Genomic DNA, 13,736 nt, shown 5'->3' with positions numbered 1-13,736 from the left:
GCATCATGCATTGTCCACCGGTTGGCGACCGCTGCCCGGCCATCCGAGAGCCCATTCGACCAGAGCGATAGCTGCTACCACGGCGTTCCTGTCTGGTGTGCCCCTGCTGGACATCTGCAGGGCTGCCACGTGGAGGTCGACGCACACCTTCAGAAGATTCTACTGCGTCGATCGGGACTCCAGGGAGGAGTCCAGGGTCGGCCAAGCAGTGCTGCGCAACCTGTTCGCTTAGGGTGAGCCTGGTGTGGAGGTAAGAGATGCTTAATGTTGAGTGGTTGTATTGCTTAATGTTGAACCTGTTGCCACCTCCCGTGGTTGTGCATGTGTATACTGCTATGTATTCTTTTATTCATGAGCATGTGAATCCATGCCAGACCCCATGCTGGAGAAGGAACAAGTTACTTACCTGTAACTGTTGTTCTCCAGCATGGGTCTGGCATGGATTCACATGTGAACCCTCCCACCTACCCCTCTGCGGCTCTTCAGTTGGTCATACTGCCACTTGGCGTGCTACCAAATCTGAGGATGTCTGCCAGAGGCGGGGCTTGGGGAGAGGGCATTCATTGGCTGGGGGCAGTATGACCCAGAGATCAGTGATTGGTTACTACTAAGAAAGACAGATCAGAAACGAAACTGGTACTGATTTTTTTCAGCCTGACCACGGGGAATATTCATGAGCATGTGAATCCATGCCGGACCCATGCTGGAGAACAACAGTTAGAGGTAAGTAACTTGTTCCTTCTAGCAAAGAACAAAGTCTAATTATAGCAGCCTTTGACACCCGCTGTGCTCTTTCATGTAAGCCCTTGTTATCAGTGGGGTTACCATGTTGTAACTCAGTTAGTCAAGGTACTCCTTAAAGATTCCCATATGCTTTGAGGCAAGCAAGAGCGTTGGCAATATGGCAACTTCCACTCCCCTGTGCTGATTTTCTTAAGAAAATGAGAGCTTAGATCCCTCTTGCATATGCCAAAAGGGAAACATGTCAGAAACGAGAGATGAGAATGCGAGAATTCCAACAAACTAGACGAGAGGCTTTGATTGCAAAGAAATGCACAGTACATCCTATAGTCTCCGCCTCGCATAAGAAAGTAGCACTGTTTAAACATGCCAGATTACAGGGCCTAGTCACTATAATACTACCGTGCCAGGCACGGGAGTACATACAATTTTAATTTCCCAATTTTCCTCCCTAGTCCTCTCCTATGAGACCTTCACGTCAGTCTCATCACAAACATTTCTTGGGGAACAAACATCACATTCCAGCAGGTTTTAACACTTTATATCATCTTCAACATGACAGTAAAGCACTTGAACAGGTTGTGATACTTCAGAACAGGTGTTACTTAACCGATATTAAAAGCTTTTGCGCACAATTGCAAGACAAGATAGGATCTATCCAATAGACGCCCCCGCCACCAAGGATCCCAACTGCCCCTTGATTAATGTCCTGAAGGACCAGGACCCTTCCGGCCCAGTGTGAAGGAGGCTTACAATGTGCTGAATGTGAGTAATGTCAGAGATTTCTTGCATAATCTGGTAGAAAAGTGCAGCACTCACTTTTTACAACCGCACCAACGCTTCTCTGGGAGGACAGAACTTTGTCTAACGCCATGTAGTTCTTAAGAACCATGGTTCGGAGAGCTACCTATTCCCTGGAAAACATAGACAAGGAGGAGGCTGTTGGATTGGCAATATCCTCCACCAACAGTGAGATCTGGGCTAAGCGACTTCTGTTTATTTTAATCCGTAGAGCCAAAAGCAGGTATCCGTGGCCTGCAACAAATCCTTCCCATGAAAAGCTTTGCTTAGGACGAGCTAGTGCAGAGAATGTAGAGGTGTGACGTGCTGCAGGCAGAACATATCCCATGTAGCAACTCCCTCCCCAATCGATGGGTAACCACGGTTATGCCATTTCTCCACAGATGAAATACGTTCCGGGATAAGTAGCCTATCCAGTTCAGGAAAATGTGAAATTCCGATGAAAGGCAAAGGTAACATTATTAATTAGCACACTAGTGTTAGTGGACAGATAATACTGGCATCTGCTGGTTCCCAGGAACACGGATCCTTGGTTAGTATAACAAAGGAGACCCAAGTCCGGGGATAGTATTTATTTATTTATTATGTGCCAAAAGTCCATAGGACACAGACATTTCAGTGGAACATGACAAAACATACAGTTCAGCTCCAGACCGGGCTCATAACTCGGATAGTAGGGTTTTTATTTGTTTTCTGAAAATCAATATCCTTTTTTCATTGCGCAGATCTGCAGGCAGAGTTTTACAAGCCTGAGCCGTTTGCACTGGGAAGGATTGACCGCTCCCCCTTGTTCTTTTCGCTCTGGGGTTAACTAGGCATTGAGTAGTACTAGAGCATAAGGGTCTGCTCGGTTCGTATTTTACCAAGTTCTTTTTAACGTACAGAGGTGTTTTCCCGTAAAGGCACTTGTGGGTCAATCTGATTACTTTAAAATGCACCCACGCAGCCACTGGCAACCAATGGAGTTCTTTCCTTGCGTGGGTTATATGGTGCCTTCTTGGGATGTTACAGATGATCCCGATTGCCTTATTTTTGATCACTTGGAGCTTTTGTATGCATTCTTTGCTGGCGCTAATAAGTGATGCCTTAAAATAATCTAGTCTTGGCATAATAATGGCCCTGACAAGGGTTTCACAATTCCTACGTGTCATCAGGGGTTTGATTTGTCTCAATACTCAAGTGATAGTGAGGTTTTTTTCACAGCTCTGTCCACATATGCATCTGCACCAAGGGAGGCCTCTAAGATGACACCAAGCGCCTTCACTTTATTTGACACAGAAATACAACAGCCTTCAACCTCAAAGTGTGTGTATTCAAGCCTCAGTTTAGGCTTGGCTTGCTTAGATCCATAAATCATAAGCTCTGGTTAGTGTTAGAAATTAAACAGGGCTGGGGATTTAACATGCCCCCTGCGGAATTCCCCCGAGTAAACATGCCGATTCTGAGGTGGCATTTCCCCAACACACTCTGGATCTTCTATTGCTAAAAAATGAGCTGATCCAATCAGTAATGTCCCTCAAACAGTTGCCTGTGATTGCTAATGTTTCCAACAGGCGCTCGTGGTCTAGTAAATCGAAGGCTGCTTATAGGTCCAACAATAGCAGCTGCCCTGCCTTGCTACTGTCACGGTTACCTAGCATCTGTATTTGGAGGTCTAGCAGGGTGCTTTCAGTCTCATGGTTTCCCCGGAAGCCTGATTGTCATGGGTGAAGAATACATGAGACTTCTAGGTGTTCTTGTAACTGGGAGGCAGAGATTTTATCCACAATATTCAATAGAAAGAGAGTGTTGGTGATAGCCCTCAGGTTGGATCCTAATTTTTTTTATATCAATGGGGTTACTGCGACTTCCTTGATAGCGTCAGGGACGGATTTATGGCAAAAAGAAGCATTGACAAATCATACCAGAAAAGGAGTAAACTATTTTATATTTCCCCAAATAAATTTGGATAGCAGGGCATCGCCTGGACAAGAGGTGGGATGCATATTTTGAAGGGTTCTCTCCATCTCTGCCATAGTGATGTGTTAGAACTGAAACTTAGATGTTTTCCTTTCATTAACCTCCAGCTGTTCAGGTTGCATCTTCCTACTTAAACTGTTGGTAATCTTGGTGCAAGCTATATTGACCTTACCTGAGAAAGCTTGCTGGACCCTAACACAATCTTGTTTACAGGGTACAAACGGTTGCGACTGCACATTGCTTTTTTCCAGATTTCAAAACATTTCAGTTTTTTGTATTGTTTTCTGCATTTTCAATTTGTTCATTTTTGCCGATTTTCAGTTGATGTTTTTTTTCCAGCAGTTTCCAAGATGTCTTATTTACATTGTATGGGGCTTTATGGTTCCAGTCCTAGCTTCGGTGGGATTTTCCTCTGTAAGAATACTGATCCTGCTCAGTGAGTTTGGTACTATGTCGTCCATAGTCACGCATATCCCTTGGAGCCCGATACGCAGAGTCTTGGTTTTTATCAGCCTCAATATCGCCCGGATCTTTAGTTGGCAGTGGAGCAGTTGTCAGATTTTCGTCAACCTCCACATCTCTACCTTTTGTTCTGGTATGGGAGGAGGGAGGAGCCCTCTGATTATTTCCATGGCTATCATTGCCTATGTTAGGTGTGTTTTTTCCAGTATGGTCATAGGCGGGTTTTGATGCCAATAGATTCAGAACCCTCGCCACCACCCGCAGATCGAACCCTTCGTTACCCCCTCCACTCCCACGAGTACTTGCTTAGGTAATTCTGCTTTCTGAATAAAATGCGTAAATTTAGCTGCGAGCCATAGCTTTGTGTCTGAGTTTCTGTGCTTCTAAGAGCAGGACCGGTTCTGGATGAAGCCCCATGATGCACAGTAATCATGGGGTGTAATGATGGGTGAAGAGCTGCAGGTTTTAGGTGTACCAAGTTCGGCTCAGGGAACTTTGGAGGGACCATGAATCGCAACGAGCCTGAGCATCCCTACATGGTTTTGAGTCTTGCGACTGAGACACCAACTTAAGATCCAAACAGAGATCGCCCACCACTGAAAGGGGATTAGGGCAATAGGGAATTGGGAGGACAAATCCAGGGGCAAGTGGGCACACACCCAGCAGTCATTTCCGTTAAAGATACACACATACTACCTGGGGAGGTGCAAATATGTGTTTTCATGATGCACTGTGATGAGTCACTAGATGTCACTTCTCCCAAAGGGGGAACCCTTTTCCATGAGGCAAGGGAGGTGAGGCCACTACCCAATAGTCGGTCTGTGGGTGGTTTAATGCGGGAGAATCTCATGGGGAGGAACTCCCCCTCTGGGGATAAGGACCATCTAAGGCATAGCCCTTATGAAAACATCACACCACCATATACTCTTGCCCCTCCTTCTGCTCACCTCTTTGTAGACAGTAGACATATGTACTGTTATAAGGCATGGTACCTCAAGGTTTTTGAAAGTACTCATACAAAGGAGGACAGGAACTTAGGTAATGCAGCTACTGGCATGAGTTCGACCCGCAGAGCATTGTAATTGGTTGAATAAGCCATGTTAATGTATATCCGATACCTTGTGGTGATTTCCCCTGCATCATAAAGTAAGGGGACCACCATTGGTTTTCTTTTCTTTAAGGAAATTCGAATTTAACAAACCACAGCCTGTTTCAAGTCCCAAATTGTTGGGGTGGGAAGGGTATACTAGGGAAGGATACATTTACTGATGGTCACTTAGTGAGTGAAAAGCTCAGCATATTAATTGTTATCTCTACAATGCATTGACTGTCATCTAACAGCTGTCAAGCGACATTATGGTACCAGTGTGATTGTACTTGGTAGCAGAGTCCAGGAGGAACACAGCGAGACCATGACAAACCCGGCAAGAGCCAAGATAGACACTGAGCCAAAAAAAGACATTTTCCGGACGCTATGAAATCCCATCACCATGAGTTACTAACCCGCCCAAGGAGGCGATCTTTAACTGAGTGGGAAACGGAAGGACTGAGGACCATGGTCCCAAATAAAGTGAAGGATCTAGCTCAATACCATAGTACCGGTGTACAGATTCTAACCCTATCACTGTTGACTCAGTCAACTCTCAACCCTTTTGCAGCAAGAATAAAGTGACTACAGAATTTCAAATTGATTTTGAGTCATATGTCGGTCCCTGGGCCAGTATTATGGGTTTAAATAGTAAGCCCTGGCTTGATTTTGTGTACCACATCTTTCTTATGTGTAACCCTTAGTCGCTCACTGTGCACTTCTGACGTGGTCTGCATGGACCAGTCTCTACATATTCATAGCCCGTTCTTCACAAAGTCGTTGGCTGAGGAAGCTGTATCTCTCAGGAGGTAGAGAGCTGATGCCTCCCCCCTCCCTTATGATTGATTCATTCGAGCCTGCACACTGGATCTGATGATGGCAATCGTGCACCATGCCAGTCATCTGCTGCAGGGTTTGGGCTTCTCCAGGAACTTGAAAAAGTCCTGTGTTTTACTATCCTAGTAGCTCGTGTACATAGGAGTCATTCTGGAAACCTGCTCAGGCAGGGTATTTCCTCCCATAGATAGAGAAGCAAACATCTTAAAGATGTTCACTGTCTTTAAGTCTTTGAGATTGGTCTCACCTTTTGATTTTCAAAGTCTTCTGGGGCTCATGACATCCTACATCCTGGTGGTGCCAGAGGACGGGTTGCAATTGATGTCACTCCAGTGGCAACTTCAGTGTTCATGGTCTCCGTTTCAGACAACATTTCAGACATTCGCCAGGTCTCAGACAAGGTGTGTCAACCTTTTGTGGTGGACCCTGCAGGACAATATACAGAGAAGAGAACCTCTATGGCAACTTTACCCCATCTGACTGTAGTCATGGACACCTCTTTGAAAGTTTGGGGCACTCATGTAAGAGATGTGATAGTGAGCAGGGTTTGGATCTGACAGAGGCATGGGAACACATCATTCTGCTGGAACGGTGGTCCATCTTGTTGGACCTCGTAGCTTTTCTTGCCTCTGCACAAGGTATGTGCGTCTTTATTTTGACAGACAACATGGAGGCGCAATGCACATTGTCAACTTACTCTGTAAGTTTCCCCCAACTAGTGCTTCTTTCCTCTTTTTGAGAATCAATAACTGTTTTGATTTGTTTATGGATGTCATCAAAATGCGATGAAGCATATTTTCATCACCAACTAAAGAGACTAACTTGAATGGGAAGGCCCACTTATTATTATTTCTTTTTGGTGAGCGATGCAGTCAACTGTCAGCCTTCTCTTCCCTCAATTCAGGGATGTCAGATCGTGCAGAATAAGTATGTTGTTCTCTTTGTAATCTAACAATGTCAACTCTCTTGCACTCTGCAGGGTCTGCTTCCTCCTCTACATTCCCCTATGCACTCTTTCAACTTTCAGGTGAATTCCTCCCACCCTGATTTCTAAACAGGATATTCAGCCAATCCTGTACCATTCCTTCAACTGGTTTCAGGGTGTTATTCAGAGCGCTTGGTACCCCGAATAATCTTTAAATTGCAATGCCTCTCCCAAATCCCAGTATCATCCATCTTCAGCTTGAAGTCTTTGCTTTTCTTTTACATTTTCTTCTCAGTTTCGTGGGCAACTGATTTTATTCCAGCGCTTACAGCCTGTTCTCTACATTCTCAATCTTGTCTCTCAGTTCAGATCTTGACACTTGTAATTCTGATGTCATAGTTCTGGGTTCTTTTAATATAGTATGGGCCATGCCTCCATCCTTCTGTGCCTCCATGGCTGGGGAATGGGTGTAGGGATGTGCTGGATGGGCAAATAGTTGTAGTAGAAAAAGCCACCATGACATAGGTCATAAAAAGCCCTTTTTTGCACATCAGCCCTATAGATCACACATACAAATAGTGCCAAGCCGCTGCTGCCTGTACCCAAATAACTTTTCTTTATTGGTGCTACCCATCCACAGATTTGATCTATGAATAAAGTGAAGGGAGAGGCACTGCATCGCTCCCTATGATTTACAGGGCCAGGAACAATTGTGCATGTAAGTGTGCAATGCGCGTTGATTATCATCTGCTTGTTATCCGCTTGGAACGCTGTTAGATGATTCTACCCTTTTCCAGACTCAGGGCTTTTACAGCAGTCAATTGTGTGGAGGTTTGATCCCGCCCCCCACTACCCTTGCTGGTACTCTTCAGTTATTTGTGTGCTGTTTCACCCGCTCCCCATCTGCATTCCAGGTTACATCTAAGTGTTTACCAGGGAATCCCACATGAAACCCAGGCCTGTGCTGATCTTGTTACAGTAGCCTCACTAGGAATCTTGCCCAGTCATCCCTTTTCCGCACAGTAGAATCTTCAAGGACCGGGGGCAGTAATCGGCATCTGCCCCCCCCCCCTCGATCTACAATGCTGCACTCATTTACGTGGTCTGTGACTAACTCCATCCCTCAGCCTTATTCCTAGTGGGTGCCTCCACAGTCTGCTGAATACTCACTGTCATCAGACCCTTTGTGCTTGCCAAAATCTCCTAAAATCTGCCTCTGCTTTTCGATCCCCTGAACTTTGGGACCTCTGAGGCCACCTCCTCACCTCACCGCTCTTGCTTCATCACATCACAGGCAAGGCACAGCTCTGATCCTCCTCTGTCCACCTCCACTCTTTACATCTCTGATGCAGGTGTATGTCTCCCTCCTGCTAGGCTGCAAAGTTCCCTCTGGGCCTGATACCAAGACAAAACACCAAATAATTCCAATTGTGGCAGGGAGGAGTTGGGGCGTGGGGGAGGGTTGTCATGGCCCACTGTTGTAGGTGACCATAAAAGTGCACTCTATTATCCTCCAGGAATGGGTTGGGGGTGAGGGAAGATTTTACGAGGTGTGCGGGAACAGAATAACTGGGAAGCCATCACTGCTGTGCACGCTGGTGGTCTCCAATTCCATTTTTAAAGGCTAGCCAAAGCAATAAAATTAAACACAATAAAAAAAATCAAGAACAATTCAAAAAGGCATTGGCGGACGTGTCATTCAAACCCAGCTCCAGCGGCATACAAGTGAAGCCGTAGAAGTGTAGATAAGGTTTAGCACCTCTGTATGGCTGCATGCACTTGGCTTGGCCAAAGCTTTGCGCTTGTGCAGCAGAGTCTCCATCTAGTTCCACACCAGTTTCTCTTCAGGGATGGAAAAAAGAAAAGTCACCAAAAGGTACCTCACCGATATGGATATGACGAGTCTCATGTCTGGCCAAATGGTGCATTTTGTTTTGCCAAATATTTGAAATGTTGAAAACCAGTACATTATGATCTTAGCCGAAAAGCCCCTCCTGGTTACGTTATTTTACTGGGATTGTTGCCACTTAGTGTTGCTATTTGCTATCCAGGTTTAAGTCTCAAAGAGCACTCAAATGTGAAATGCATCTGCACACCATTAGAAATATGTGAAACATCACATTTGTCATTGAACAGAGATTGTAGGTTATAGAACAAAAATATTTAAGAAAGATTTTGAATATTGCAGTTCTATCATATGACCTACGGTCTCTTCCCATCTTGGGTTTTGACACTGTAAGGGTGCTTCTGCACCACCTCCATGAGGCTAAACTAATGGCCTGACTGTGAAAAGGGCTGGATGGCCTTTCTGTCAAGGACTGTGTCACGCTTGTTTGGTTTACCTTTCTCCCTGGTCATGGTTCCGATTCCCCTGGCTTCGTCCGGCACATAGAGGTATCCCAAAGGATCCCTGAGTGTATGGAAACCCAGGGATCCTCTGACACCCCTCCCAGTACCACTAGTCCGGCTTCCCCTGATTTGTGTGGTACCAGGACTGGACAGAGCACTGGCAGGGGAGCCAATACCAGAAACGTAAGGCAAAACACGGGCAGTGATATTCAGGGGTTTCGTCCAAAATGACTGAGGGCAAAAAGTCTGAGTCCCAAAAGTCTGACCCCTATTTGTTCGCATATATATATATATATTTGGGGGGGGCGGTAAAGTTAATAAAAATGTATAGGGGTAAAGTGGGGGGGTTGTGGGGGTATATATATATGCAAACAAATGGGAAATAAAAAAATAAAGAAATCAGACTTTTGGGACTCAGACTTTTTTATTCGATCTGTTCATGCAGATCCATATTCAGGTAGCAGTCGTCCTGAGATGAGAAGGAAAGGGCTTGCCAAAAGGTCTGGAAGGTCTTCTGGGATAACAGGATAAACAAATAGGCTGAACAGCAGGACAAGGCTGAGGAAGGACAGAGACCTGAAGCAGCCAGGGATCAAAAAATGAAAGGAAAGTGGCTGAGGCTGGCACAGGGAAAAAAAGGAAAAGGACTGGGAAAGATGAGCAAAAATGAACAAGGAGTTGGGCTGGTGAGCAGAGAACTGAAGGGGTCAAGAGCTCTAAGTACTGACCACAGGAGCATTGAGGGGGCCTTATGGAAGCTGGATTTGATAACTTCCGGTATGCAGCGTGTGCGTGTCTCCATGCAGACCGAAATGCCAGGCCGGGAGAAGAGTGTCGGAAAGGGGGCGAGGCCACCACCTCGACTTGGCTGAGCAAATATGGAGGGCACTGCAGCATTGCTGGAAACCTGCTAGGGCTGTGGCCGAAAGGCTGTCTGACCTATCCAGCGGTGCAATTGCTACCACGGATACAGACGCCACCTGACTGCAGGTAAGTGCCCGCTGTGCACCGGGCAAGATACCTTCCTGGTGGCACTTTGCCGATTCCCCCCTCTCCTCACTAATTCTGGGCAGGCATGTGTGGTCTACTTCTCAGTATGGTGTGGGAAGCGCATGCCATTGGCCCTTTCATGCTGCCACTATGAAATACGGGATATGTTTGTCATTAACAGATACATTAATTGATTGTCTAAAAATAAACACATTTCTCCAGTGTGTAGGTTTATTTTCTTCTTGTATCACTGTTGACAAGCCTTTAATTGCAGGAAAAAGTGTTTTGTATTTCTCTCTCATATGGTCGTCATCTCATGCTGCAGTCACTCTCTGTAGATAAACACATTTGTTTGTGCAAAATTCTCTCATTTGGGCAGCTCTCGCATTACACGCACACATTTTTATTTCCAGAGCAAATGATTGCAGCGTTGTGGACTCTGTGATGAATCTAGCCATGTCATCACTGCCTCTCCAGCAAAACACTCTCCCCATATGGCCTGGGAAAGACAGCCGTTACCTGATCCCTGACCCTCATGAAATGGAGGTGGACTCGCTAGTTGGAACATGGTATCCCCCTTTCTACTCAGGGTATGACACCAACCCCTTAATTTCCCAAACCCGTATGGCATACTGCAATATAAAACCAGTACATCCAGTCCGGACTTACAACAAGGCTCTTTCATACCCTTGTAGAATGACTGAGACGAAGAAGAGCACTAGCATGGAAGTCAGGAAGCCAGAGACTCACTCTAGTTGCTGGAATGATCCAAAAAGTGCCAGTATGTTTAAAAACGTCAAGCGTCAAGAAACATGGAGAACCACTAATTGGGAAACCGAGAAGAAGCAAGTTGCATTGGCGAGCAAGAAACCGTAGAAGCCGAGAAAAGAGGAAGCTGTGGAATGAATGCAGAGGCATCGCTGGTACCGGAGAGCCGACAAGACACCTGCAAGATCAGGAAGTGAGTTGCTGGGAGAATTGCCGATCACAGAGAATGCTGAAGCAGCCAGGAGAGACCTGCAAGCCCAGAGAGGGGATTTGGGAAGCTGGGCACTTTGTGGTGTACACCGCACACCATTGAAGGAAAATTGCAACGTCGAGCTGTTGCATGTTAAGAAAGTCCTTGCAGGAGAGTACACCAGGCAAACTGATTGCGAGTCTGGGACCTGCACCCAGTTGTATTAAAACAAGTGTTTGGAAGCGAAGGAGGAGCATGTATCAGACTGACAGAGGAGGGTCTGTGATTCGCTCTCCTGCTTGCCCAGAAGCATCATATAAACTGAGGAGATCAAGAGGAGGGAGTCATCCTCTTGAGTGTGTGAAATCCAGGGGAAGGAAGTTGTTCCACCTGAAGTTGGAATATGAACATGATTGGAAATTGTGTTCTGTGAACATTGCTACTGGGGGGAGGGTGTCATTTCCTCTGATATTATTACAAAATTCAGAGGAGCCAAGAGAAGAGAAGATAAGAGAAATAACTTCTTGGCATTGCGATTTGTGAAAATGAGAAAGAGATCAAGGGAGAAACCATACCGTTTGAAACTGTGAACTGTAAAAAGCTTGAGAAACTCAGGGAAAGGGAATCATCTCCTGAGACTTGTGGAGCTTTAGTTTATTTCTTTTAGCACCTTTTGGACCTTTATGTTAAAGGATATTTATACTGCACACTATCACTACCGGAGTGGTCCCCTGGCGCTCTCGCAAATCTGAAAAGCAAGATGGTAGGGTAAGTTAGTAGCACTGAGTGTGAGAAAGAGCCAGAGAGCTATGATGTGCTATTGGGAGCATCAGTTTGGTTTACATCGTTCGTTGAGCTTAGGTGTGTTTCGTTTGGTCTTTCAGGTGCTGTTGTGTGAGGCTGTGTGTGGTTTGTTTTGTTGTTGCGGAGTAGTAAAGTGTGTGCAGTTTGTTGAACTTTAGTTCAGAGTTTGAGAGGTGTACGCAGAGTGGTGAGTTTATTTATTAGTAGGGTTGGTTAGTGGCATCACTATCTAGATGGGATGCATAATGATATCCACAATTCAATATAGATGTGATGCAAGCTAATAGTCACAAATCGGTCTAGATGTGACGCAGGCTAATCTCCACAGTTCTGCCTAGATGTGATGCAAGCTAATATTTGCAATTCTGTTTGGATGTGACGCAAGCTAATATTCACAATTCTGTCTGGATGTGACACAGGCTAATCTACACAGCTCTGACTAGATGTGACACATGCTAATATTCACAATTCTGTCTAGATATGACACAGGCTATTCTTCACAGTTCTGTCTAGATGTGATGCATCAGTAAAGGGTGCGCTATCTAGACTGTTGGCTTTGCTGTGCGAGGAGTTTCATTTCATCATTTTTGTGCATTCACTGCCATTCGGAACCGGAATTGAGCAGCTGCCTTGGAGACGGACACTCGCTTATGCTAAAGTGATAGACTCATCGTTGTGTCACAGGCAGATTGCAAATTAAAGGACTACTGGCATTGTTGCTTTAATAACATGTAGCCACGCCCACCCTAGGAGGAAGGGCTACTTAACGGTCATCCAGCCGCCCTTGTGGCGTGAAGCCCGTGTCAGTAAAGGGCGCGCTATCTAGACTGTTGGCTGTTTGTTGTGCGCTGTACGCGGACGATATCCCCTTCACCATCTGGCCGAGGATCACTCATAGATCCATTCAGAAGCCCACAAACTGCTGTCAGAGCATGATGCCAGACGTTGGACCACAAACAAGGGGGAAAACTCTGCAGCAACGCTGGCAACTGAACCCGTGGACCAAAGCAACACCATAAGGTCTGAAAAACAAGGTAAGCCAACTGAACGACTGTGAGAATAGCACGAAGCCGCTAAACGATTCAGTTCATACTCCGTCTGTAGACGGGATCCCTAATGTCAATTCCATTCTTCCAAAAGTACAGGCGCAAATACCATCTTTATACACTTTAGCAGCCAAGGCAGCAGGGCTCTTGGAAAAATTGGTGCAACATTCTTGACCAAATGAGAAAAAATCAATATGCAAATCATTAATCTTACCAAAGCATGTTGAAATTCAACTGCTTTTAGACCTAAGCCAGACTGTATATTCTCCGCCAAATTTCAACACAGTGGAAATAAATCCAGCATTACTCCGATCACCTTTTGAGGTGACAGATCTGGAACTTTTGAATGCCACGAATCACTCAAGTGACACAAAGGATAATAACCCTAATAACGAAAGCATGATCTTTGTCCCCAACGTCTCCCGTATTGAAGCTGAACCCACAAAAGCAAACCTGGATGTAACAAATATACATGCGGCAAAATACGCCAAACCCGACATCGCTTCTTGCAAAAACTACAAAAATGCAGTTACTCAGTCAGATGAATATTTGAATCACAGTAGGGACATAAAAACTAATGAGCCAAAAACAGCTCTGTCAACTGAAAATACAAATAACTTGGAGCCAAGTTGCAAAGCTTCGACTCAAAGCAGTGACCCACAATGGACCCCCACAGAAAACCCGACAAAGACCAATTCAAATTTAGCACCAAGCCAAGGGCGAAAGTCGCAAATTGAACAGGCGGCTCGTGACTCCCGTCTGACGGAAAGACTAAAA

The 13,736-nt window shown here is 45.5% G+C and overlaps 1 protein-coding gene across 2 annotated transcripts in view; it reads left to right on the top strand.

Moving 5' to 3' along the window:
* Window positions 1-13,736, top strand: part of ERCC6L2 (ERCC excision repair 6 like 2) — a 1,852,128-nt gene that overhangs the window by 1,748,873 nt on the left and 89,519 nt on the right. The gene's annotated exons all lie outside the window — the stretch shown is intronic.

The sequence above is a fragment of the Ambystoma mexicanum genome, chromosome 6p (genome assembly GCF_040938575.1).
Source record: "Ambystoma mexicanum isolate Mex_15411 chromosome 6p, UKY_AmexF1_1, whole genome shotgun sequence".
NCBI classification, from domain to species: Eukaryota; Metazoa; Chordata; class Amphibia; order Caudata; family Ambystomatidae; genus Ambystoma; species Ambystoma mexicanum.
The sequence above is the reverse complement of the archived record's forward strand: the minus strand, read 5'-3'. Positions and strand labels throughout refer to the sequence as shown.